At 41.9% G+C, this 27563-nt stretch overlaps 1 long non-coding RNA gene across 1 annotated transcript in view; it reads left to right on the forward strand.

Moving 5' to 3' along the window:
- LOC121031886 (uncharacterized) overlaps positions 1-27563 on the forward strand; it is a 75531-nt gene that overhangs the window by 5141 nt on the left and 42827 nt on the right. The window contains exon 2 of the long non-coding RNA XR_005790950.1: positions 4869-4977. This is a non-coding gene — a long non-coding RNA (uncharacterized LOC121031886). The remainder of the gene's footprint in view (positions 1-4868; positions 4978-27563) is intronic.

Raw genomic sequence — 27563 nt, forward strand, 5'->3', positions numbered from 1 at the left:
CCCCCCACTGCCGCGCCGGGAGGGCGCCTGGCCGCGCGCGGCCGCCTCGAGCGCATCCGGCGGCGTGGGGGTGCTGAGGCTCAGCGGGGTGGCTGCGTTGAGGTTCGCCTTGACACCCGCCAGGCGTCGCGGCGCTGGGCGGGCGGACCTTGTCCGCCCCCTTCTCCAACTTCAGCCCTCGTTTCCCTCCGGCTGATGCTGCCGGCTTGCCTCTGACCACCGTTGGTTCGGAGAGGCCACGACCCTGGGGGCCGGCGTCCGAGGTGCGAGTGGCCAAGCACCCGGACATCCTGCTGGCACAGAACCAAGTGTTTAATGGTGAGTGAAGGCGAAATAACCACCATAGGCCCGGAATCGTTCGACTCAAGTAATCACAAGTAATTACAGAGCTGTTTCTGACGGCTCAGGTCCTGAAAGCCACGTGCCAATTGACCAGTGGTGGCAAGATTAGATGTGGATCCCAGGACAATACTGCGCCATTGATCAAATAAGTTAAGAGATCACAGTTATCTTGACTTCAATGTAGTATTTTAATAAATTCTAATAGCTAGGTGGGGTTGCACAGAGGAAATTAATTGGTTCCTGGATGCAGGCTGCAGATTTTTTGAGCTTGATGAGGCTGATTTAGAGGCTTAACTTCCATGTCAGGAAAGTTACAAACTTGACTTCTAGAAAATACAGTTTTTATTAGAAAGTCTCTGAACTTTTTTTTTAATATTTATTTTTGAGAGAGAAAGAACACAAATGGGGGAGGGGCAGAGAGAGGGAGATAACAGAATTTGAAGCAGGCTCCTGGCTCTGAGCTGTCAGCAGAGCCCCAGGTGGGGCTCCAACCCACCACCAATGAGATCATGACCTGAGCCAAAGTTGGACTAGCCACCCAGGTGCCCCAGAGATTCTCTGAACTCTTAATTCCAAGAAGCTACTACAAGTAAGGTGGATGTCAATAATTAAAGAATTTGAACCTCTTCCAAGAAAATTGGGAAATTTCCCCTACCTGTGTCTTTAGCAGTATTTCCTTCATTTCCTAGGGAAATGATTCTCTTCCTCCCACTTCACTTGCTACGCTATAGCCATAGGAAGATAAATAAATCATCATCTCTGTCTTAAAGTTGCTCACAGTATAAATGGAAAATGCTAAAATGGAGATAAACAACATGCTCTGGAACGGAGAAGAAACAAGTTGACTAGGGACAACAAGCCAGGGAAGAAGTGATCCTCTTGAGCTGGGATCCTTTATTAAAGAGCATGATGAGAGTAGGTGGAGAAACTCATCTTAGGAAAGACAGAAAATGAAGAAAGATGGGAAAGGAATGTGCAAAGATGTATTTGATAAACAGTAGCTCATAGAATACACAGTAGGAGGAGTAAGTGGTTGGAATTGGGTTAGAAAGAGGGGATGGGACCAGATTGTAAAGCCCTTGAATGCCAAGCTGGAGATTTTATTTGTAGGCAGTGGAGAGCCATGGAGGGCTTTAACCTAGGGAGTGACACCATCAGAACTGCTTTAGAAAGATAACTGAGAAGGAAATCGAAGGTAAATTGCCAGAGGTCAGAGAGCAAAGGCTAGGTAAATAATTAGAAGATGATTGCAGTAGTCAGGTGAGAGGGAATGGGGGCAGGAACTTGGACTGTGGTTCTGGGAATCAGAAGGAAGAGATTTGGAAGGGATTTTGGAACTAGGAAAAAGTTAAAGCATTTCATTTGAATTCATAGGTCTGCAGGCAGATAATTGTCCTTGATTAGAACTCATTGTGTCTAATATTGAGGCATTTATAATCTACTGAGGGAGACAAAACATGCGAGTATATTCAAAGACATAAAGCCAGACATACCAAACGGATCAAAGAAATCAGACACAAGCAATCACTTCATGGAGTAAGCAGAGAGGTGGCATTAGGTTATCTATGAATGGTCCTGTGAAATGGATGATTAGCTGGCATTTGAAAACAAGGAGCAACTTGTACAAAGGTGGGAGGAGCCTGGTTTCTGTCAAAATCATTTGTTTATAAAGGCTGAATTTTTTTTTGAGAGAGTGAGAGAGAGAGAGAGAGAGAGAGAGAGAGTGAGAGCAGGTACGAGCAGGGGAGAAGGACAGAAGGAGAGAATCTCAAGCACGCTCCAAGCTCAGTGTGGATCCCACAACCCTGGGATCACAACCTGAGTGAGCCAAAATCAAGAGACGCTCAACTGACTGAGCCACTCACGTGCCCCTTGTTCAGATAAAGAATTATTCGGATTCATTCAAGGAATTTCCAATTCTGGGGACTAATTAGTCTAAAGAGAGCAGAGAAAGAGGAAAACATATAAAACAAAGTAGGAGGTGATATTTATATCCTATGGCTAAAATATGACTTGATCACTGGCATATTTTGTCAGAATGTAATATCCTCTTTAAAAGAGAATAAAGAGGGGCACCTGGGTGGCTCAGTTGGCTAAGCGTCCGACTTCAGCTCAGGTCATGATCTCACGGCTCATGAGTTCGAGTCGGCATTGGACTCTGTGCTGACAGCTCAGAGCCTGGAGCCTGCCTTGGGTTCTGTGTCTGCCTCTCTCTCTGCCTCACCCCCCCTCCCTGCCCTGCTTGCATTCTGTGTGTGTGTGTCTTTCTCTCTCTAAAAATAAACATTAAAAAAAAATTTTTTTAAGACAATACAGAGACAAAGATGATGGGGAGGTGGGAATTTGGCCTCTGACTGCACTGAAGAGGAAAAGAATGCAAGTCAAAAGACAAAACTTGAAAAGGCTGACAGTGTCCTGCTGGTGCTGTAAATCTGTTAATGATAAGGACAAGGCCAAAAGCACCAAAGCACCATGATGAAAAGAATAGTTCTGGTGGATTCTGTTTACACTCACTCTGATACTTTTCATCTTGAAACTTAACAGAAATTGAACCATATCAAAAGATTCAAATATAAACTTTCTGTGGCAAGCATTTTTTATAACAAAGCATAAACATTTTTTAAAAAGAAATACATTGCTACCAAGTAATGACATGATTATCTGGGTGTAATTCAGTGTCTTCCCTGCAAAGCCAAATGTCTTAGTTTATGTTGCATAATTAACATGTTAAATTTTGTTAGATCCTTCTCTGTACTTGAGTTTATGTAATATTGAAATCTTTTTTGTGATACATGAACTATACAAAGGTAAAATATTGCTGTCATTTCTTTCATAAAAGTAGTAGGGAAACACAATATATAGGCTTAGCCTTGGTCATTTTGCCTTCCACAACTAATTTAAATAAAGTTGTATTTTGTCATATTGGGTTGATAAATCATTGAACTAATTTTACAATGAAGTCAAAGAATTTTACTTTTAGAAATACGTCTTCTTAAAATTTTTTTTTAACGTTTATTTATTTATTTTTGAGACAGAGAGAGATAGAGCATGAACGGGGGAGGGTCAGAGAGAGAGGGAGCCACAGAATCTGAAACAGGCTCCAGGCTCTGAGCTGTCCGCACAGAGCCTGACGTGGGGCTCGAACCCACGAACTGTGAGATCGTGACCTGAGCTGAAGTCGGACGCTTAGCCGACTGAGCCACCCAGGCGCCCCTAGAAATACGTCTTCTAAGTAATATGTATTTAAAACTGTTATACCATATTGTATATTTGAAAGTTACTGAGATAATAGATCTTAAAATCTCATCATAAGAAAAAAAATTATAACTGTGAGTTGATGGATGTTAACTAAAATTGTGGTTATCATTTTGTAATATATACATAAATCATTATGTTATACACTTTAAACTGATACAGACTTCTACATCAACTATACAATGAAACTAGGAGGGAAAAAACTACATTACTTAATAAGAAAATGATTCTTTTTTTTTTTTTAATTTTAATTTTTTTTTTTAACGTTTATTTATTTTTTTGGGACAGAGAGAGACAGAGCATGAACGGGCGAGGGGCAGAGAGAGAGGGAGACACAGAATCAGAAACAGGCGTCAGGCTCCGAGCCATCAGCCCAGAGCCTGACGCGGGGCTCGAACTCACGGACCGCGAGATCGTGACCTGGCTGAAGTCGGACGCTTAACCGACTGCGCCACCCAGGCGCCCCAATAAGAAAATGATTCTTATTTTAAACTGAATATTTATTATAATTAAACTGAATAATTAAACTGAATAAGAAAATGGTTCTTATTTTAAACTGAATATTTATTATAATTTTTTTGAGCCTGGAATATAACTTAATTTCTTATTCATTAAACTACAAAATTTATATATTGCAAGCTATTTAGCCTAAATTATTACTATTAACTATCACTAGAATAGTCTTGACATGTAGATGTCAGTACATAGGGCATTATGGGCATCAATAAATGGTGAATATGAATTTGTTATTTTTGAAATATTAAACCTATGTTTTTTTTTTAATTCTTTGCATAAATACCTACTGATTTTATCCTGCATCTTTGATTAGTTTTATTTTCTAAAAAATAGGATTTCCTCTGAATTCTTGAAAAGATGCCTAGCATAGCACAAATATAAATAAAATGTGATAAACATAAAATTTGTAATTAACAGATAAGGAATTTTCTATGCCCTAACATTTCAAATCACTTTTTCCCAGAGTAAGATTCGAAGGAAGAAAACCTTACAGAAAATGATCTGAGAGTATTTTAGGCAAAAAAAATATATGGCCTCCAACCCACTTTAATTCTAATCCATGCTGGCTGAGATGACCATGGAATTCTTTCCTTACCATATAGACCATTTGTACTCAGTTTTATTTTACCCCAAATTTATAGTACTTTTTTTAAAACCATTTTTTTCTTCCTAATAATTTCCCCCTTTGTTAATGTCTCTATCCAGTTCCAGTTTTCTTATTATTAAAATCTGGCTCTTGGCTTTTTCTTTTCTAGAAATGATTGGTAATACACGTGTATACCCAATTCAGAAGATTTTTTTTTTTTTAATTCAAGACTTGAAACCTCCAACCACATCTGCCCATTCATCATTCCAGACATTTTGGTAGGTGTTGATTTGCCCCTAATATTTCTATGTTTGTAATATACTAAATGCTCCATTAATCAAAATGGTTAATTTAATTTTCTGAAGAACATAAATTGTTTTTATAAACTAACCATTGGTGAAAGTATTTATAAAATGTGTTTGGTATATTTTCTTTTTGTTTTTCCTTTTTTTTTCTTTTTCTTTTTTATTGTGGTATATTTGACAACATTATGTTAGCTTCAAATGTATCACTTGGTAATTCAACATTTGTATACATTGCAAAATAATCACCAAAATAAGTCTCTTTACCAGCTATTACCATACAAAGTTAATGCAGTATTATTGACTATATTCCCCATGCTGTACATTATATCCCCATGACTTTTTTATTTTAGTCCTGAAAGTTTGTACCTCTTGATCCCTATCACCCATATCTCCCCCCAGCAATCTTCTTTCTTCTCTGGCACCCACCAGTCTGGTTTCTATATCTAGGAGTCTAGGCTTTGTGTTGTTTTGTTTTTTAGGTTCCACATACAAGTAAGATCGTGTAGTATTTGCCTTTCTCTGTCTGACCTATTTCCTTTGCAGAGTACCCTCAAGGTCCATCCATATTGTTGCAAATGGCATAATTTCATTATTTTTAATAGCTGAGTAGTATTCCATTATGTTTATACGCCACATCTTTATACATTCATCCATCAATGGACACTTAGGTTGTTTCTATATCTTAGTTACTATAAATTAATGCTGCAACAAACATAAGGGTACATATATCTTTTCAATTTAGTGTTTTCTTTTTCTTCAGACAGAAAACCCAGCGTGGAATTTCTTCATCATATGGCAGGCCTATTTTTAATTTTTTTAGGAATCTCCATACTGTTTTCCATAGTGGTGCACAAATTTACATTCCCATCAACAGTCTACAAGAGTTTCTTTTTCTCTACATCCTCACCTAAACCTTTTATTTCTTGTCTTTTTTATAATATCTATTCTGACAGATGTGTGATGATATTTCATTTATTTACCTGATGATTGGTAATATTGAGCATCCTTTCTCATGTGCCTGTTGGCCTTCTATATGTCTTCTTTGGAAAAAAATGTGTATTCAGATCTTCTGCCCATTAAAAAATTTTTTTGTTATGAATTGTCTGAATTTTTAAGTATGTTTTGGATATTAACCACTTATCAGGTATATGATTTGAAAATATCTTCTCCCATTTGATAGGTTTACTTTTTCTTTTGCTGATGGTTTCCTTCACTATGCGGAAACTTTTCAGTTTGGTGTAGTCCAACTTGTTTATTTTTGCTTTTGGAGCCAGTTCCAAAAAAAAAAAAAAAAAAAAAATCACTAATACTGATGTCAAGGAACCTACTGCCTGTTTTCTTCTGGGAGTTTTATGGTTTCATGTCTTAACATTCAAATCTTTAATCCATATTGAGTTAATTTTTATAAACGGTACAAGATAGTGGTCCAGTTTCATTCTTTTACATGTAGCTGTCCAGTCTGCACATTATTAAAGAGTCTATCCTTTCTCTTTTGTATGTTCTTGCCTCCTCTGTCATAAATTAATTGGCCATATATGTGTGGGTTTATTTCTGAGCTCTCTTTCCTAATGCATTGATCTATGTGTCTGCTTTTATGCCAATACCATACTATTTTGATTGCTATAGTGTTGTAGTATCATTTGAAATCAGGGAGTGGGATACCTCTGACTTTGTTCTTTCTCAAGATTATTTTGGCTATTCAGGATCTTTTGTGATTCTATATAAATTTTAGGATTGTTTGTTTCTAGTCCTGTAAAAACTGCCATTGGAGGGGCGCCTGGGTGGCCCAGTCGGTTAAGTGGCCGACTTCGGCTCAGGTCATGATCTCGCGGTCCGTGAGTTCGAGCCCCGCGTCAGGCTCTGTGCTGACAGCTCGGAGCCTGGAGCCTGTTTCAGATTCTGTGTCTCCCTCTCTCTCTCTGACCCTCCCCCATTCATGCTCTGTCTCTCTCTGTCTCAAAAAGAAATAAACGTTAAAAAAAAAAATTTTTTTTTTTTAAAAACTGCCATTGGAATTTTGATGAGGTTTGCATTGAATCTGTAGATTCCTTTGGGTAGTATGGACATTTAACAATATTTATACTTCCAATCCATGTGCATGGAATAGCTTCCCATTTATTTGTAACTTCTTGAATTTCTTTTAAGTCATATTTTTCAGTGTAAAGGTCTTTTACTCCTTGGTTAAATTTATTCCTAGGTATTTTATTCTTTCTGATGCAGTTGTAAATGGGATTGTTTTCTTGATTTCTCTCTCTCTTTTTTAAATGTTTATTTTTGAGAGAGAGTGCAAGCAGGCGAGGGGCAGAGAAAGAGGGAGACAGAGGATCTAAGTGAGCTCTGTGACAACAGCAAAGAGCCTAATGTGGGGCTCGAACTCACAAACCGTGAGATCTTAACCTGAGCCGAAGTCACTTAACTGACTGAGCCACCCAGGTGCCTCTCTCTTTTTTTTAATTTTTTTTTTTTTAACATTTATTTATTTTTGAGACAGAGAGAGACAAAGCATGAATGGGGGAGGGTCAGAGAGAGAGAGAGACAGAATCTGAAACAGGCTCCAGGCTCCAAGCTGTCAGCACAGAGCCTGATGCAGAGCTCGAACTCACGGACCGCGAGATCGTGACCTGAGCCGAAGTCGGCTGCTCAACCAACTGAGCCACCCAGGCGCCCCTCTGTCTCTTTTTTTAAATGTTTATTTATTTTTGAGAGAGAGAGAGAGAGAGAGAGAGATAAAAGAGCACAAGCAGAGGAGGGGCAGAGAGAGAGGGACAGAGGATCCAAAGCAGGCTCCTCACTGATAGCAGACAGCCTGATGCAGGGCTCAAACCCCTGAGTCTTTAGATCATGACCTGAGCCGAAGTCAGATGCTTAACCAACTGAGCCGCCCAGGCACGCCTTGATTTCTCTTTCTGATAGTCCATTATTAGTGTATAGAAATGCAAGAGATTTTTGTATATTAATTTTGTATCCTGCAACCTCACTGAAGTCATTAATTATTCCCAGCGGTTTTTTGATAATGTCTTTAGGGTTTTCTATATATAGTATTATGTCATCTGCAAATAGTGACAGTTTTACTTCTTCCTTTTTGTATGCCTTTTATTTCTTTTCTTGCCTAATTGCTGTGGGTAGGGCTGCAAATACTGTGTTGAATAAGATTGGGGAGAGGGGCACCTGACTGGCTCTATCAGAAGAGCATGTGACTCTTGATCTTGGGATTATGAGTCTGAGCTCCAATTGGGTGTAGAGATTACTTAAAAATTAAAAAGTGGAGAGGGGCACCTGGGTTTGAGCCTCTGACTTTGGCTCAGGTCATGATCTCATGGTTTGTGAGTTTGAGCCCTGTGTCAGGCTTTGTGCTGACAGCTCAGAGCCTGGAGCCTGCTTTGGATTCTGTGTCTCCCTCTCTGTGTGCCCCTCCCCCACTCACGTTCTGTCTCTCTCTCTCTCAAAAGTAAATAAACATTAAAAAAATTTTTTTAATTAAAAAGTGGGGAGAGTGGGCATTCTTGTTTTATTTCTCATCATAAAGGAGAAAGCTTTCACTTTTTTACCATTAAGTGTAATATTACCTATGTATTTGTCATATATGGTCTTTATTAGGTCAAGTATACTGATTTTGTTGCGTTTTTTGATTCATAAATGAAGGCTGAATTTTGTCAAATGCTTTCTTAACATTTATTGAGATGATTATATGATTTTAATATTTCATTTATTCTTATTTTTTATCTTTTTAAATGTTTATTTGGGCCACCTGGGTGGCTCAGTGGATTGAATGTTCAACTTCAGCTGAGGTCATGATCTCACAGTTCATGATTTCGATGCTGTCAGAGCAGAGCCTGCTTCAGATCCTCTGTCCATCTATCTCTCTGCCCCTCCCCTGCTCATATTCACTCTCTCAAAAATAAATAAAACATTTTTTAAAAAACACTCTAAATATTTATTTATTTTGAGAGAGAGAGAGAGTGTGTGAGCCAGAGAGGGGCAGAGAGAGAGAATCCCAAGTAGACTCCATGAGAATCCCAAACCCAACATGAGGCTCAATCCCACGACTGTGAGATCACGACCTATGCCAGAATCAAGAGTTGGATGCTGAGGAGAGAGAGGAAGATGGCAGCATAGGAGGACGCTGGGCTCACCGCGCGTCCTGCTGATCACTTAGATTCCACCTACACCTTCCTAAATAACCCAGAAAACCGCCAGAGGATTAGCAGAATGGAGTCGCCGGAGCCAAGCGCAGACGAGAGGCCCACGGAAGAGGGTAGGAAGGGCGGCGAGGCGGTGCGCGCTCCACGGACCGGCGGGAGGGAGCCGGGGCGGAGGGGCAGCCTGCTGGCCAAGCAGAGCCCCGGAGTCTGGCTGGCAAAAGCGGAGGGGCCAGACGGAGTGTGTTCCAACAGCAAGCGGGACTTAGCATCTGGGAGGTCATAAGTTAACAGCTCTGCTTGGAAAGCGGGAAGGCTGGAGGACAAAGGGAGGGAGAGTTGCTGAACCCTGGACGACAGAGCTCAGCTTGGCGGGGAACAAAGGCGCTCGCCAGAGCCATCTCCCCCGCCCATCCCCCAGCCAAAATCCCAAAGGGAACCAGTTCCTGCCAGGGAACTTGCTCACTCCGAGCAAACACCCAACGCTGTGCTTCCGCGGAGCCACCCCTCCGGCAGCGGGTCTGACTCCTCCCGCTGCCACAGGGCCCCTCCTGAAGTGGATCACCTAAGGAGCAGCGAGCTAAGCCTGCCCCTCCTGCCCCCGTGCACCTTGCCTACCCACCCCAGCTAATACACCAGATTCCCAGCACCACAAGCCTGGCAGCGTGCAAGTAGCCCAGATGGGCCACGCCACCCCACAGTGAATCCCACCCCTAGGAGAGGGGAAGAGAAGGTACACACCAGTCTCACTGTGGCCCCAGCGGTGGGCTGGGGCAGACATCAGGTCTGACTGCGGCCCCGCCCACCAACACAAGTTATACACCACAGCACAGGGGAAGTGCCCTGTGGGTCTCCACCACTCCAGGGACTATCCAAAATGACCAAACGGAAGAATTCCCCTCAAAAGAATCTCCAGGAAATAACAACAGCTAATGAACTCTTCAAAAAGGATTTAAATGATATAACAGAAAGTGAATTTAGAATAATAGTCATAAAATTAAACACTGGGCTTGAAAACAGTATAGAGGACAGCGGAGAATCTCTTGCTACAGAGATCAAGGGACTAAGGAACAGTCAGGAGGAGCTGAAAACCGCTTTAAACGAGATGCAAAATAAAATGGAAACGACCACGGCTCGGATTGAAGAGGCAGAGGAGAGAATAGGTGAACTAGAAGATAAAATTATGGAAGAAGAGGAAGCTGAGAAAAAGAGAGAGAAAAAAATCCGGGAGTATGAGGGGAAAATTAGAGAACTAAGTGATACACTAAAAAAAATAATAATATACGCATAATTGGTATCCCAGAGGAGGAAGAGAGAGGGAAAGGTGCTGAAGGTGTACTTGAAGAAATAATAGCTGAGAACTTCCCTGAACTGGGGAAGGAAAAAGGCATTGAAATCCAAGAGGCACAGAGAACTCCCTTCAGACGTAACTTGAATCAATCTTCTACACGACATATCATAGTGAAACTGGCAAAATACAAAGATAAAGAGAAAATTATGAAAGCAGCAAGGGATAAACGTGCCCTAACTTATAAAGGGAGACCTATAAGACTCGTGACTGATCTCTCTTTTGAAACTTGGCAGGCCAGAAAGGATTGGCACGAGATCTTCAATGTATTGAACAGAAAAAATATGCAGCCGAGAATCCTTTATCCAGCAAGTCTGTCATTTAGAATAGAAGGAGAGATAAAGGTCTTCCCAAACAAACAAAAACTGAAGGAATTCATCACCACTAAACCAGCCCTACAAGAGATCCTAAGGGGAATCCTGTGAGACAAAGTACCAGAGACATCGCTACAAGCATAAAACATACAGACATCACAATGACTCTAAACCCGTATCTTTCTATAATAACACTGAATGTAAATGGACTAAATGCGCCAACCAAAAGACATAGGGTATCAGAATGGATAAAAAAACAAGACCCATCTATTTGCTGTCTACAAGAGACTCATTTTAGACCCGAGGACACCTTTAGATTGAGAGTGTGGGGGTGAAGAACTATTTATCATGCTACTGGAAGCCAAAAGAAAGCTGGAGTAGCCATACTTATATCAGACAAACTAGACTTTAAATTAAAGACTGTAACGAGATGAAGAAGGGCATTATATAATAATAATTACAGGGTCTATCCATCAGGAAGAGCTAACAGTTATAAACGTCTATGCGCCAAATACAGGAGCCCCCAAATATATAAAACAATTACTCGTAAACATAAGCAACCTTATTGATAAGAGTTGGATGCTAAACCAACTGAGCCACCCATGTGCCCCAAAAGCTGATGTTTTCTTGTTGATTTCCTGTCTATATAATTTATCCATTGATGTAAGTGGAGTGTGAAGGTCCTCTATTATTACTGTGTTGTCATCAATTTCTCCCTTTTGGTCCATTAATATTTGCTTTATATATTTTAGTGCTCCTATATTGGCTGCATATGTACTTATAAATGTTATATCTTTTTGCTAGATTGACCCTTTTATCATTATATAGTGTCCCTCCTTATCTTTTATTACAATCTTTGCTTTAAAGTCTATTTTGTCTGGGGGCACCTGGCTGGCTCAGTCAGTGGAGCATGTGATGCTTGATCTCAGGGTCATGAGTTCAAGCTCCATGTTGGGCGTGGAGCCTACTTTAAAAATAAATAAATAAATAAAGTCTATTTTGTCTGATACAAGAATAGCTGTACTAGTTTTCTTTTTGTTTCCGTTAGCATGGAATATCTTTTTCTATCCCTTCACTTTCAGTCTGTGTGTATTTTTACTTCTGAAGTGAGTCTCTTCTCAGCAGTATATAGATGTGTCTTGTTTCTTTATTCATTCAGCCACCCATTCATTTTGAGTGGAGAACTTGATCCAATTACATTTAAAGTGATTATTGATAGGTATGTATTGTCTTTTTTTTTTTCTGGCTGTTTTTATAGTTCCTCTCAGTCCCTTTCTTTGTCTCTTTCTTCCCTTGTGGTTTGATAACTTTCTTCAGTGTTATGTTTAGTTTACTTTCTCATTTTCTTTGGTGTATTTTCTATAAGTTTTTGTTTCATGTTTACTGTGAGGTTTTTTTTTTTAATTTTTTTTAATGTTTATTTATTTTTGAGAGAGAGAGAGGGAGACACAGAATCTGAAGCAGGCTCCAGGCTCTGAGCTGTCAGCACAGAGCCCGACGCGGGGCTCGAGCTCATAGACCGTGAGATCATGACCTGAGCTGAAGTTGGACGCTTACCAACTGAGCCACCCAGGTGCCCCATGGGTAAATTTGAACACTTTCTAAAACTGCAAGTTTACTCTCTTCCCCTCAACATTTTGTTTTTGACATCGCATTTTACATCTTTGTATCTTATGTATCCTTTAACTATTGTAGTTTAATTTTACTACTTTCTTTTTTTAATTTTTTTTTATTTTAGGGAGAGAGTGTGCGAATGAAGGAGAGGGGCAGGGGAGAGAGAATCTTAAGCAGGCTCCGTGCTGAGCATGGAGTAGGCTCAGCATGGAGCCTGACACAGCACTTGATCCCATGACCCTGGGATCATGACCTGAGCCAAAATCAAGATGCTAGATGCCTGATGCTCAACTGAGCTACCCAGGTGCCCCACCAGTTTTGTCTTTTAACCTTCATAGTCACTTTATAAGTATTTAATCCACTACCTTGTATGTATTTGCCTTCTACAGTGAGATTTTTACTTTCATATGTTTTCTTGTATTAATTAGTGCTACTTCTTTTCAGAGTAAAGAAATCTCCTTAATGGGGCACCTGGGTATCTCAGTTGGTTAAGCTTCTGACTCTTGATCTCAGCTTAGGTCTTGATCTCAGGATCATGAGTTCAAGCCCCATGTTGGGCTCTGTGTTGGGCATGAAGCCTACTTAAAAAAAAAAAAAAAAAATGAGGGGCACCTGAGTGGCCAGTTAGGCATTTGACTTCAGCTCAGTTCATGATCTCATAGTTCGTGGGTTCAAGCCCCGCATCAGGTGCAGTGCTGACAGCTTAGAGCCTGAAGCCTGCTTTGGATTCTGTCTCTGTCTCTCTCTCTCTCTCTCTCTCTCTCTCTCTCTCTCTCTGTCTCTGTCTGTCTGTCTGTCTCTCTCTCTCTCTCTCTCTTTGACCCTCCCCTGCTCATGCTCTGTCTCTCTTTCTCAGGAATAAATAAACATTAAAAAAAAAAAGAAAGAGGGGCACCTGGGTGGCTCAGTCGGTTAAGCGTCCAACTTCGGCTCAGGTCATGATCTCACGGTCTGTGAGTTTGAGCCCCGCGTCGGGCTCTGTGCTGACCGCTCAGAGCCTGGAGCCTGTTTCAAATTCTGTGTCTCCCTCTGTCTCTGACCCACCCCCGTTCATGCTCTGTCTCTCTCTGTCTCAAAAATAAATAAACATTAAAAAAAAAAGGCAAAAAAAAAAAAAGAAAGAAAGAAAGAAAGAAAGAAAGAAAGAAAGAAAGAAAGAAAAAAATCTCCTTAACATCTCCTCTAAGTCTGATTTAGTAGTGATGAACTCCTTTAGTTTTTGCTTGTCTGGAAAACTCTTATCTCACCTTCTATTCTGAATGATAATCTTGCTGGGTGGCATATTCTTGGTTGGAAGTTTTTCCTTTTAGCACTTTGAATAGTCATGCTTCTTCCCTCTGGTCAACGATGTTTCTGCTGAGAAATCTGCTGATAGTTTTATAGGATTTCACCTGCACACAACAACTTGTTTTTCTCTGGCTGCTTTTAAGAGTCTCTCCTTATCTTTGACTTTTGTTATTTTAATTATGTGTCTTAATGTGGATCCCTTTTGGTTATCTTATTTGGAACTCTCTGAGATTCCTGAACCTGGATGTTTCCTTTCACAGGTTAGGGAAGTTTTCTGCCCCTTTGTCTCTCTCTTCTCCTTCTGGGCCCCCTGCAATGTGAATGTTATTCCACTTGACGTTGCCCCATAGGTTTCTTTTTTCTTTTTTTTTTTTTTTTTTAAGGTTTATTTATTTTTGAGAGAGAGAGACAGAACTAGGGCAGGGGCGGGGAGTGCGGAGAGAAAAGGAGACACAGACTACAAAGCAGGTTCCAGGCTCTGAGCTGTCAGCACAGAGCCTAACATGGGGCCTGAACTCACAAACCATGAGATCATGACCTGAGCCGAAGTCGGACACTTAACCGACTGAGCCACTCAGGTGCCCCTGCCCCATGGGTTTCTTTTTATATATATATATTTTTTTACTTTTTTTTTTAACGTTTTCATTCATTTTTTGAGAGAGAAAGAGAGACTGTGAGCAGCAGAGCAGCAGAGAGAGAGGGAGACCCAGAATCCGAAGCAGGCTCCAGGCTGTGAGCTATCAACAAAGAGCCTGATGCAGGGCTCGAACCCACAATCTGCGTGATCATGACCTGAGCTGAAGTCTGCTGTTTCACTGACTGAGCCACCCAGGCACCCCTAGGTTTCTTAAATTACTTGCATTGTTTCTTTTTTTTTTTTTTTCTTTTTGCTGGTATGTCTGGGTAAATTCCATTGCTTTGTCTGAGTACTTACTGATTCACTCTGCTTCATCCAGTTTGCTGTTGAATCCCTCTATAGATGTTTATTTTTCAGTTCAGTTATTGTATTCTTCGGTTCTGCAACTCCTGTTGGTACTTTTTAAATATTTTTTACCTCTTTCTTGAAGTTCTCAGCGTGTTCATTGTTCTTCCAAGTTCACTGAGCATCGTTATGACCATTACTTTGAATCTTTATAGGGTAGAATACTTATCTTCGTATCATTAAGGTCTTTTTCTGAGGTTTTGTGTTGCTCTTTCATTTGCAGCACACTTTTCATTTTGCTTGACTCTCTGTTTGCTTCTATATATTAGGCAAAATAACTACTTCTCCCAGTCTTGAAGGCATGGCCTTATGTAGGTGATAAATGTTCTAGTTCAACTTTGCCCTAGTTCTTGGTTGTCTCTGGAACCTTTGTGATTGACTACACTGCTGATTTATTCTGATACGTCCTGTTATTGAGGACATGCCAAGACCTATTAGTGTTCCAAGGAAGGACTCTCATTTACCATCTAGTTTCAAGCTGACTGGAAGCCAGGCCCTCAGGTAGCAGCTTTTTTTTTTTCTTTTTTTTTTTTTTAAGATTTTATTTTTGGGGCACCTGGGTGACCCAGTCGGTTAAGCATTCAACTCTTGATTTCAGCTCAGATCATGATCTCATGGTTCATGGGTTTGAGCCCCTAGTCAGGCTCCATGGTGGCAGTGAGGAGCCTGCTTGGGATTCTCTCTCTCCCCCTGCCCTTCCCCTGCTCTCTCTGTCAATAAATAAACTTTAAAATAAATTTTTTTTAATTTTAATTTTTTAAGTGTTTATTGATTATTGACAGAGAGAGAGACAGAGCATGAGCGGGAGAGGGGCAGAGAGAGAGGGAGACACAGAATCTGAAGCAGGCTCCAGGCTCTGAGCTGTCAGCACAGAGCCTGACACGGGGCTGGAACTCACGGACAGCAAGATCATGACCTGAGCCGAAGTCGGACGCCTAACCGACTGAGCCACCCAGGTGCCCCTAAAATAAAATTTTTTGAAAAGATTTTATTTTTAAGTAATCTCTACACCCATGTGAGACTCAGACTCACAACCCTGAGATCGAGAGTCACGTGCTCTACTGATGGAGCCAGCCAGGCACCCCAGTAGCAGTTTTTAAAGGAAGCAAAGGTATATAGTCCTGTGGGGCTGCAATCATAATCCCTGCTGGCGTCAAGACCAGGAGATCAGGAGGTATACCCTGAGTGACAGTTACAAAAGTTGGGACTCCAGACAAGTGTATGAGCTCCCTTCTGGGATGTCTTGTTGAGCTGTAGTGAGGCCAAAGGAGCGTGGAGGATGGTGTCTTCCTGCTTATATTCTCTGGGAACGCCTACATAGCCTCTAGATGTTTCAGAAACCTAAAGCCTGTCCCTCAGGCTGCAGCTCCGCTAAGTAAATAGTCCTTTTTCTTAAGACTGGGGTTGTATTTCAGTTCGCTGCCTATGCAGCACCCCGGGGGTGGTGACCAACCAAGAACTGTCTTTCCAACCATTACATTCCTGTGGAGCCCAGGAATGCCAGTCTCTTTGGCCACCAGGACCAGGTGACCAAGGGACATCCCCTGTATGTATCGCACACACCCACTAGCCTTAGCAAGGCAGCTGGAGAGTGTGAGGAGTAGAGGCATTCTCACGGGCATTCGAAAGGCAGCTGGAAAATGTCTTGGCTGTACACACCTGGGGGTTTCAGGAACCAGTGGGAGAGCACCTTGTCCGTGTGCTTGAACCAGCTTCACACCAGGAGCGGGACAATGCCACAGCTCTCTGTCTGCCCAACCTGGCCAGGAAGCGGGGGAGTGCTGCCACCACCAGCAAGGCAGTGGCCTCGTGCCACCGCTGCTCACTCCCACCTGTGTCAGTAAGGCAGCAGGAGGGTGAGCCCTTGGAGTTTGCTACCTGTGCCAGCAGGAGAGCTGGACGATGCACCTGCCATCTGCCAGCACTCCTTCTCTGGGGGTATTTCAGCTGTTCCCTGCCCCTCAAGCAGATGCTTTTATATTAGCAAATGAGTCTCCTCCATGTATAGACTAGGCACTTTTCAGCCTGATGTTTTTTCTCTGGGTCTCAGGGCAGGTGAGCCCTTTAAAAAAAGATAATCTCAGTTGCATCTGGCACTTTGGGTCCCTGGGACATCAGCCCTGTTTGTCTTCTAAGTCAGATGTTCTGAGGGCTCATCTCCCTGGGGCAGATCCCAGGAGTTGGGGTGCCGATGGGAACACCAGCCCCTCACTCCTCTGGGAGAAGTACCATACAGGTGAGATTCCCCCGCCTCGTGCATCGCTGAGCTGGGAATGAGGTTTTTGCCAAGACTGTGTCTCTACCTCCCCTACTTGTCTTTTTATCTTTTTTTGTGGAGAAGCAGTCCATCTACTTTTCGGATCTTTTTCAGAGAGAAATGATCCATATGTAGCTGTAGATTTGGTGTTTTGGAGGGAGGAGGTGAGTGCAGGATTGACCTATGCTGTCATCTTGCCACAACTGGTATATTTTCAAATGTAGGTTTTTGAAAGTACAGTAGAATCAACAGCCTAACTTTTTGGGGCTTTTATTGTGGCCAAAAATACATAACATAAGGGGCGCCTGGGTGGCTCAGTCGGTTAGGCGTCCGACTTCGGCTCAGGTCACGATCTCACAGTCCGTGGGTTCGAGCCCCGCATCGGGCTCTGTGCTGACAGCTCAGAACCTGGAGCCTGTTTCAGAGTCTGTGTCTCCCTCTCTCTGACCCTCCCCTGTTCATGTTCTGTCTCTCTCTGTCTCAAAAATAAATAAACATTAAAAAAAATACGTAACATAAAATTTGCCATCTTAACCTTTTAAAAAACAAGTTTTGGGGTGCCAGGGTGTCTCAGTTGGTTAAACATCCAACTTCATTTCAGGTCATGATTTCACAGTTCATGGGTTCCAGCCCTGCATCGGGCTCTGTGCTGACAGCTCAGAGCCTGGAGCCTGCTTTGGATTCTGTGTCTCCCTCTGTCTCTGTCCCTCCCCTGCTCATGCTCTGTCTCTCTCTGTCTCAAAAATAAATAAACATTAAAAAAATTAAAAAACAAGTTTTTTTGTATGTGGGTATTTGAGGACTTTGAAGAGTTTTAAGATCAGAATTGGAAATGGATTCAAAGAATTGCATTGCTAGAAGAGGCTTAGAAGCCATTATATTAATCTCATTATATGAGAGTCATGCAGTTTATTAATCTTGTAAATTAAGCACCAACTATGCCAGATTCCTGGAGATACAATGTTATTAAGACACTTCTCCTGCTTTCCAATATGCTTATGTTCAAATAGTCACTGAGGGTGCTATCAAGAGCCGTCATCTTTTTTATAGGCTCCCAGATTAGGTGACTGGGTATTATCTCTTGAGTTTTCCTTCTCTGAATTCTGTCACCCATTCTTCTTTATTCCCACTGCCACAACTCTAAGCCAAGTTCAGTTGACAAGGAAGGAGCATTCTAAGAAATGATTGAAGGTCTATGTTACAGAAGAGAGTTTCAGAGTCACAGTTGAATTTATACAAGAAACCTGTAACAGCTGCTTCAACCAAAACAAAGTCTGTGTTTACCTTTTATTAAATGCTTCAAAAATTTTTTTTAATTTTAAATTTTATTTATTTTGAGAGAGAGAATGCGTTCACACCCGCAAGTAGGGAGGAACAGAAGGAGAGAGAGAGAGAGAGAGAGAGAGAGAGAGAGAGAGAGAGAGGGAGAGAGAGGGAATCTTAAGCAGGCTCCATGCTGGGCTCAGAGTCTGACACAGGGCTCAATCCCATGACTGAGATCATAACCTGAGCCAAAATCAAGAGTCAGTCGCTTAACCAAGTGAGCCACCCAGGTGCCCTGTGTTTACCTTTTATTATTTTTTTTCAGTTTATAAGTTTTATTTTATTATTTTTTGAGAGAGAGAGAGTTGGGGAAGGACAGAGAGAGAGAGGGGAGAGAGAGAACTGCAAACAGGCTACATGCTGTCAGCACAGAGCCTGACACAGGGTTCAACCTCACCAACTTCAAGATCATGACCTGAGCCAAAATCCAGAGTCAGACAGTCACCCCTGTGTTTACCTTTTATTTCATTTTATTTAAAAAATTTTTTTTAACATTTTTTTATTTATTTTTGAGAGATAGAGCATGGGCATAGGACGGGCAGAGAGAGGGAAAGACACAGAATCCGAAGCAGGCTCCAGGCTCTGAGCTGTCAGCACAGAGCTCAACACGGGGCTCAAACTTATGGAGCACGAGATCATGACCTGAGCTGAAGTTGGCCGCTTAACTGACTGAGCCACCCAAGAGCGCCGATCCTGCGTTTACCTTTTAGACCTGTCATCATGCTCAGTTCCTCCTTTGGCAATCCAATGTGATTTTCTGTGGGAACAAGGATGCGGCCTCCCCTCCAATCAGGCTTGTCTTTTATTTATAGGCCACCCACGTCAACAACTCCAAACCTCCTTCTCTAGGTGAAACTCTGGTTTTCTTTCCTTCTCCCTAGCTATATAATAATGCCCATATTCAAGGCTCATGTCTTTCATAAAGTACTTAAGAAAATGAACACCTAAGTTAATCTTGCTAGCACTCTGTGGAATTGATTCCTCCAGTAACCACAGGTTAGACACTCACCTTCTCCTGGGCCAGGGGAGCAACAGGTTCCTTGACACTTTCTTTTTTTTTTTCTTTTAATTTAATTTTCTTAAATTTTTTTTTCAGTATATGAAATTTATTGTCAAATTGGTTTCCATATAACACCCAGTGCTCATCCCAAAAGGTGCCCTCCTCAATACCCATCACCCACCCTCCCCACCCTCCCACCCCCCATCAACCCTCAGTTTGTTCTCAGGTTTTAAGAGTCTCTTATGCTTTGGCTCTCTCCCACTCTAACCTCTTTTGTTTTTTTTTTTCCTTCCCCTCCCCCATGGGTTTCTGTTAAGTTTCTCAGGATCCACATAAGAGTGAAACCATATGGTATCTGTCTTTCTCTGTATGGCTTATTTCACTTAGCATAACACTCTCCAGTTCCATCCATGTTGCTACAAAGGGGCATATTTCATTCTTTCTCATTGCCTCGTAGTACTTCATTGTGTATATAAACCACAATTTCTTTATCCATTCATCAGTTGATGGACATTTAGGCTCTTTCCATCATTTGGCTATTGTTGAAAGTGCTGCTATAAACATTGGGGTACAAGTGCCCCTATACATCAGCACTCCTGTATCCCTTGGATAAATTCCTAGCAGTGCTACTGCTGGGTCATAGGGTAGGTTTATTTTTAATTTTTTGAGGAACCTCCAACACTGTTTTCCAGAGTAGCCGCACCAATTTGCATTCCCACCAACAGTGCAAGGGTTCCCGTTTCTCCACATCCTCTCCAGCATCTATAGTCTCCTGATTTGTTCATTTTGGCCACTCTAACTGGCGTGAGGTGATATCTGAGTGTGGTTTTGATTTGTATTTCCCTGCGATGTTGGAGCGATGTTGAGCATCTTTTCATGTGCTTCTTTAGAGAAGTGTCTATTCATGTTTTCTGCCCATTTCTTCACTGGGTTATTTGTTTTTTGGGTGTGGAGTTTGGTGAGCTCTTTATAGATTTTGGATACTAGCCCTTTGTCCGATATGTCATTTGCAAATATCTTTTCCCATTCCGTTGGTTGCCTTTTAGTTTTGTTGGCTGTTTCCTTTGCTGTGCAGAAGCTTTTTATCTTCATAAAGTCCCAGTAGTTCATTTTTGCTTTTAATTCCCTTGCCTTTAGGGATGTGTCCTTGACACTTTCTTACTTGAGTCCCATGAAGGATTGGAGTGATCTCTCTCCAACGGCTAAAGCTTTCACTTCTAAAATCAGAAACATAGTAGACATATTTCTTCCTTTAGAGAAAGCTAGTTAGCAGCAGGGAGAAAGTGAAACTGCCACACGGACAGCAACAGAAACAAAAAATCAAATTTGAAGACTCCTGACAAGGTTCGAGCCTCCCCTTTCCACTTGTTCCCAAGAGCTGTCTCTGCAGTCTCACCTTTCCTGATCCTGGACTGTTCACACCTTCCTTGGATTTCATGAACCAGTCAATTCCCCTTTCTCTTGAAGTTCATTTGAAATGGGTTTCTGTTATCTTCAAATAAAATACAATCAAACAGGTGGTTAGAAGTGGAATTAGAACCGGAAGCCAGATCTGACTGCTGGTCTACAACTTTGCCAGCAATCAGTGCTGTTGTCTCTGTGCTGATTGTCTAATTCTTTTTTATTTCCGCTAAAGTAGTGCTAAGAGTGGGGTAGACGCTGAATGAGAGTTGATGGGTTACTGGGAGTGCATGCAGTTCCCCGCTGAGAGAACATACTCCTGGAGCTGGGTTCAGGACGTGGCCCTGCCCTGACTTCCTCTGTGATCCTAGACAATGAATCACTTCTAATCTCAGAGGCATAAATCCTCACTGCAAAATGGGAGGACCAGCAGTTCTGTCTACCTTACAGGATCATGGAAAGGCTAAAATGACATAGTATAGGTAAGAAATTTTTAAACTGTCAAGTGAATTAACAACTACAAACATAATTGTAGTAGTTACATGAAATCGTACTGAGGGTGCGCTGAGGGCAAAATATACCTTGGAACTTTTATTTAAAGAGCTGAATCCCATCTCTTACTGTCATCTTAACATCACTATTCAAATACGCATCGTGTTCTCCAACTCAGCATGTTCAGACAGCGCACTGTCTTCGTCGTACCTCTGCCAGCATTCGCCACCCCTCAAATCTCTTCCCCACGCTGCTTTTGCAGCTGCTTTCTGAAAGGCGAAGTTGATCCCAGTCCTGTCCTGCTTAAAATCCTTCCGCTTTTCCCCATTGCCTTCAGGATAAAGTTCAAATTTTACTTGGGGATTCACGACAAACTAAATTCAGGTTGTCCAGTGCAGGCGAAGAAAAACAGGTGATTGAGGCCTAGCTTCCTCAGAACTTTGGTCTCACAGAGCCTGGTTGGCAACGTACCTGGCTTTTTGTTTTCTTCTCCCTCCCCGCCATGATGTATGCAAGTTGAGGGGACTTCGACAGAGTGAGGGAAACCAGACGCTCTTCACATATGAGGTTTTCATCATTCTACCCATGCCTGTCTCTCCTACCATGGCCCACATGCCCTCACTCCAAAGTCACTTATCCTTTTTTTTTTTTAACCATATTTATTTGAGAGAGAGAGAAAGAGAGAGTGTGAGTGGGAGAGGGGCGTGAGAGAGGGAGAGAGAATCCCAAACAGGCTCCACACTATTAGCACAGAGCCTGACATAGGGCTCAAACTCACAAACCATGAGATCATGACATGAGCTGAAATCAAGAGTTGAACACTCAAATGACTGAGCCACCCAGAAGCCCATCTCTCTCTCTCTTTTTTTTAAGAATTAAAAAAAGTTTTATTTGAGACAGGGGCACCTGGGTGGCTCAGTTGGTTTAGCGTCTTACTTCGGATTCTCTGTCTCCCTTTCACTCTGCCCCTCCTCTGCTCCGTCTCTTTCCTTCTCAAAAATAAATAAACATTTAAAAAAACTTTAATTTTTATTTTAGGGAGAGAAAGCATGAGTAGGGGAGAGGGGCAGAGAGAGGGAGAGAGAGAATCTTAGGTAAGCTCCATGTTCACTGTGGAGCCAGACATAGGACTCAATCCCATGACCCTAGGATCGTGACCTGAGCCGAATCAAGAGTCAGATGCTCAATTACTGAGCCACCCAGTCGCCCCAGATCTTTCTGTCTTCATCCTACAAAAGAAAAATTGGGGCTCGGAAACATGGAATATGCTCAAGGTCACACAGCTAGTGAGTGGCACAACCTGGTTTCAGACATCTGAAACCAGAACCCACACTCTTAACACATTATGCTGTCTTGCCTCCCAAGAACCCTCAGAACGGCTGGATCAGTCTTCGCTATTCTCTTATTACCGTCATATTTAGGAGAGTCTATCTTCTGCCTTATAGTAAACAACATTCAATTGACTTCTGAGTCCTGAACACTCACATTATATTCCGTTGGTCATTAGAGATGATAAACATACATTACAGAAAATGTTACATGGAACCACAAAGGAAATAGAATAGTTTTCCATTTGTTTTAATTAACAAAACGAATATTGAGTGCTTTCCAAGTGTGAGGTATTAGGCTAAGGGCCAGAGAAGATACACAGAGGAATAAGATACTGTCTTGCCCTCAAAAAGCTTATAATCTAGAAGGACAGATTTTAAAATGTATACAAGTTGCTGTAATAAAAGACAACTAGTTTAGGAGCACCTGGGTGGTTCAGTCGGTTAAGCGTCCAACTCTTGATTTTGGCTCAGGTCATGATCTCACTGTTCATGGGTTTGAACCCACATCTGCTGTCAGCACAGAGCCTGCTCTGCCCTGTCTTCCCTCTCTCTCAAAATAAATAAACTTAAAAAAAATTTTTTTTTAAAACAACAACTATCTTAAGTGCTTTAATGAAGGTACAGACACAGTGTCAGGGGAATAATAATGGAAGAGATTGATTCCCAAACAGGGAAGGAATAGCATTTGTATTGGATAAAAATTCAGGGAGGGGCCTAGGGCACCTGGGTGGCTCAGTCAGTTGAACTTCCAGCTTTTGATTTGGGCTCAGGTCACGGTCCAAGAGTTGTGGGATAGAGCCCTGAGTCAGGCTCCATGCTGAATGGGGAGCCTGCTTGGGATTCTCTCTCTCCCTTAGCCCCTCTCCCCTGCTCATGCTCTTTCCCTCTCTGTCTTAAGTAAGTAAGTAAATAAATAAATAATAGAGAAAAGAAAAGAAAAGGAATTCAGGGAAAGGAGGATTTGGGAGAAAAAACATTGGAGGTACAGAAAAAGTAAATGGACAACACAATGAGACTGGAGAAAAAAGGCAGGTTTTAGAAACAGCTGGAAGGGTTCATGGGAGGAAGAGATGAGGTTAGTCCTTGCTGTAGAAAAACAAATGCTACACTAAGGAATTTGGACTTTATTCTTAGGCAAAAAAAGGAACGAAAAAAAAAAAGAATTGGAGGAATAATCTTTAGAAAGATAGACTTAGTAGCAATATGAAAAGGTAAATAAAATTGGAGGCTGAGGAGATCAGTACATAATGGGCCAGGACAAGGTTAATAAGGGTCTGGACAAGAGCAGTGGCAATGGAAAGAAAGGAGATGGCAGGTGCGAGATACTCAGAAAATACCTATCTAGGATGAAATAATGGGAAATCAGTTTAAGAAATGTCATATTAGGGGTGCCTGGCTGGCTCAATTGGTTGAATGTCCTACTCTTGATTTTGGCTCAGGTCATGATCCCAGGGTCATGCGATCGAGCCCCACATCAGGCTCTGCACTGAGCATGGAGCCTGCTTGGGACTCTCTCTCTCGCTCTCTCGCTCTCTCTCTCTCTCTCTCTCTCACTCACCTTCTCCCTCACCCTCTTCCTCTTCCTTCTCCCTCACCTGTACTCTCTCTCTCCCTTTCTAAAATAAAAAATATATATTTTAAAAATACCATATTCAAAGACAGATTATGTCAGAGGAAAAACCAATCTGAAACAAGTATCCAGTGGGGGGTGGGGCTGCTACAGTAGGGAGAACCCCTCACCATAAGGCTTGCAAGCATCTCAAAAGTTGGGCAAAAAGTGTTTTTCTTTTATACAGCAAGTGAACAAAGGTAGAGAGAACCGGGTATGGGGACAGGAGATGGAGAGAGTATTTTACCCAGAGACCAGCCTCTTTCCAGGAACTTGCCCTTAAGGAGGGGGCTGGCTGCGTGCTGACTCAGCATCAGGGTGAGCCAAAGTTCAGTGTCCTGGGGGATGGAAAGAAGCTTAACCAGGGTTTGCTTAATATCATTTTATTCCTGTTAATCAGTAAGGACAAAATTAGTTCAGCTAGTCACTCATGAGGCAAAAAGTGGGAATTTGGAGCGTCTGTGTTTGGCAGTGTCCTATGTAAACAAGGCAGGCACCTTACCCGTCTTGTGCCCCAAAGGGTGGTTCCCTGCAGTATGTGACTTTTCAAAAAAGGGTGAGAGGACTTCTTAACCTTCAGGTAGTTCAACATTGCCAAATACAATAAGGAGGCATTACTGGATAGTCAGATTACCATTGAGGAGGAGAAGTGTTAGCATTCTTTGGCCCAAATCTATTTGCTTTTCATTTCAACACCTACTCTGACGCACCCACATCCGGTAACAGGACAAACCCCATTACAGGTTCCCCTCCCCACCCCCGCACTGCTACCTGAAAGTAGAGTGTTCCTTATGAAAACTTTCATAACCCAAAATGGCCTAAAATGAAAGTCCCATTTCGATTTCTTTCAGTTAGCAAAGACAGATACTATTGTAGGTCTCCCATATAAGTGAAGTGGCATAATGCAGACTTCCAAACAATGGGATGTGCCTGTATTTTGAGATTCATTTGGAGCATGGCCATTCCATTGTCTTTGAAGCTGTTATTACAGATTCATGCCCTAGGCTAGTCAGTAAGAATAAAAGTGGCTGCCCGACACTAAAATTGTTGCTGAAAGATGAACTGCAATTGGAAGACCGTAGGCTTTTAACCTGTAGTTTGAACATTGCATTTTTTTTAAGTTTATTTATTGATTCTGAGAGAGAAGAGTGAGTGTGCAAGCGGGGGAGAGACAGAGAGAGAGGGAGAGAGAGAATCCCAAGCAGCCTCCACGCTGACAGTATACAGCCCGATGTAGGGCTCGAGCTCATGAACCATGAGACTGTGACCCGAGCTGAGATCAAGAATCAGATGCTTAACCGACTGAGCCACCCAGGCATCCCTGAACATTGCAGTTTTAATTGTTGCTAGTTCAGGATAACAAGGAAAGTTAGCATGAAACAACCCTAGATTTTCACAATGTGAGGCTAGAAAAAGCTGATATTTTAACCGTCACGTCAAGAGACAGACATCACAGCCACTGACAGAGACTCTCCTACACCAAGCCTGAGTCAGACTCCTTGAGCCCTCTTCTCAACTGGGTCCAACCTTGGGCTGTGTTCTTGGCAGCTTAGTCCAGTTGTAGCAAGAATTTTGATTAGTCAGTTTAGTGAAAAATCTCCTACCCTTGGTATTTGATCACCCTCAACATTGGATCAGATTCCTCATCCTGCACCCTTGCTATCTTATCATCCTGACCTACCTTCAGCAAGAATCCTTGTTGAGTTGATCTGTCAAGAATCCCTTTTACCCCCATGTTTGTTCTTAGTAAATTTCCATCCACTGACCTCTGTCCTGCTCCACTTGTCCTTGGATTCAGAGTTGAGCCCACTGCAACTCCCCTACTGCAAAACTTCCATGTGGTGGGCCTTCTGAGATGTCAATAAAACCCACAAAAGATTAGTAATCAGAATAAATATAAGATTGTGAGTTAATAAGACAATCTAATACAAAAAACAAAAGACACAAACAGGCATTTCATCAAAGAAGAAACCAATGGCTAATAACCATATAAAAATTTGTTCAAACTATAATCAGGGAAATGAAAATTGAAGCCCAACGAAGATACTATTTAACTACATCCAGACTGGCAAAAATTTTAAGTTGGCTAATATCAGGCATTGGGAAGAATATGTGGAACAATCAGAACTTGGATACATTGCTGGTAGGAGTCTAAATTACTACAACTGTTTTGAAAAGTAATTTGGCATTTTCTAGAAAAAGAGATCACAAGTATAACCAACATGCCACCATTTCCACTCCTAAGTACAGCTGAAGGCATCTCTTACACATGTGCCCTAAAAGCATGTACAAAAATGACCATAAAAGCATTGTTTGTGATCGAAAAAACTGGGAAACCCAAGTGTCCTTCTATAGTAAGATAGGTAAGTAAATTGCTCAATGTTCGCAGAATAGAATACCTACATAACAGTGAAAACTAATTAACTTCTTTCTGTAGGTTGACATAGACGATTCTCAAAAACAAAATGCTGAGAGAAAAATTCAAGTCAGAAAAAAAAACACAATACAGTTTCATTTGTATAGACTAAAGAAACACAAACCCAAGTAATAGATATTTGTCTCTCAGACAATTGGAGAAGGACACAAAGTGATTTTCTATTTCTTAATCTGGGGGTTATTGGACAGATGTTCCTTTTATTAGTATTCTCCAAATTGTGCAGATACATTTTTAGCCTTTTGTATGCATGATCCATTCCAGGATAAAAGAAACATTTTAAATTAGTGCCATCATGATGGAGTTGTGCTTCGTCCTACCTAACAAAGGCTCTGGTACATTTGCCAGAGTTTACGGACTCTTGAGATGCAGGTGCCTAAGATTATAGTAATATCTGGGTATTGCTGTCTTTATAGTATATATTTGTAATGTACCTATGGCCAGGGTTCTCTTTTATTTGCAAGGAGTGGACACCTAACTTAAACTAAACACAAATGGACTTCTGTTGGCTGTGTAACTGGGCAACACAAGATTGCCTCCAGCTTCAACTACAGCTAGATTCAGGGTCTCAAATGATGTCATTGGAGTGCTGTCATACACCTACTCTCAGCATGTCCTTCTTGCTGTGTTTGGCTTTGTTCTCATTAGGCTTTTTTAATTTTTTTTTTTCAACATTTATTTTATTTTTGGGACAGAGAGAGACAGAGCATGAACGGGGGAGGGGCAGAGAGAGAGGGAGACACAGAATCGGAAACAGGCTCCAGGCTCTGAGCCATCAGCCCAGAGCCCGACGCGGGGCTCGAACTCCCAGACCGCGAGATCGTGACCTGGCTGAAGTCGGACGCTTAACCGACTGCGCCACCCAGGCGCCCCTCATTAGGCTTTTTCTTTTTTTTTCAATGTTTTTTTATTTATTTTTGGGACAGAGAGAGACAGAGCATGAACGGGGGAGGGGCAGAGAGAGGGAGACACAGAATTGGAAACAGGCTCCAGGCTCCAGGCTCTGAGCCATCAGCCCAGAGCCCGAC

This window comes from Herpailurus yagouaroundi, unplaced genomic scaffold (genome assembly GCF_014898765.1).
Source record: "Herpailurus yagouaroundi ecotype Mexico unplaced genomic scaffold, PumYag 141, whole genome shotgun sequence".
NCBI classification, from domain to species: Eukaryota; Metazoa; Chordata; class Mammalia; order Carnivora; family Felidae; genus Herpailurus; species Herpailurus yagouaroundi.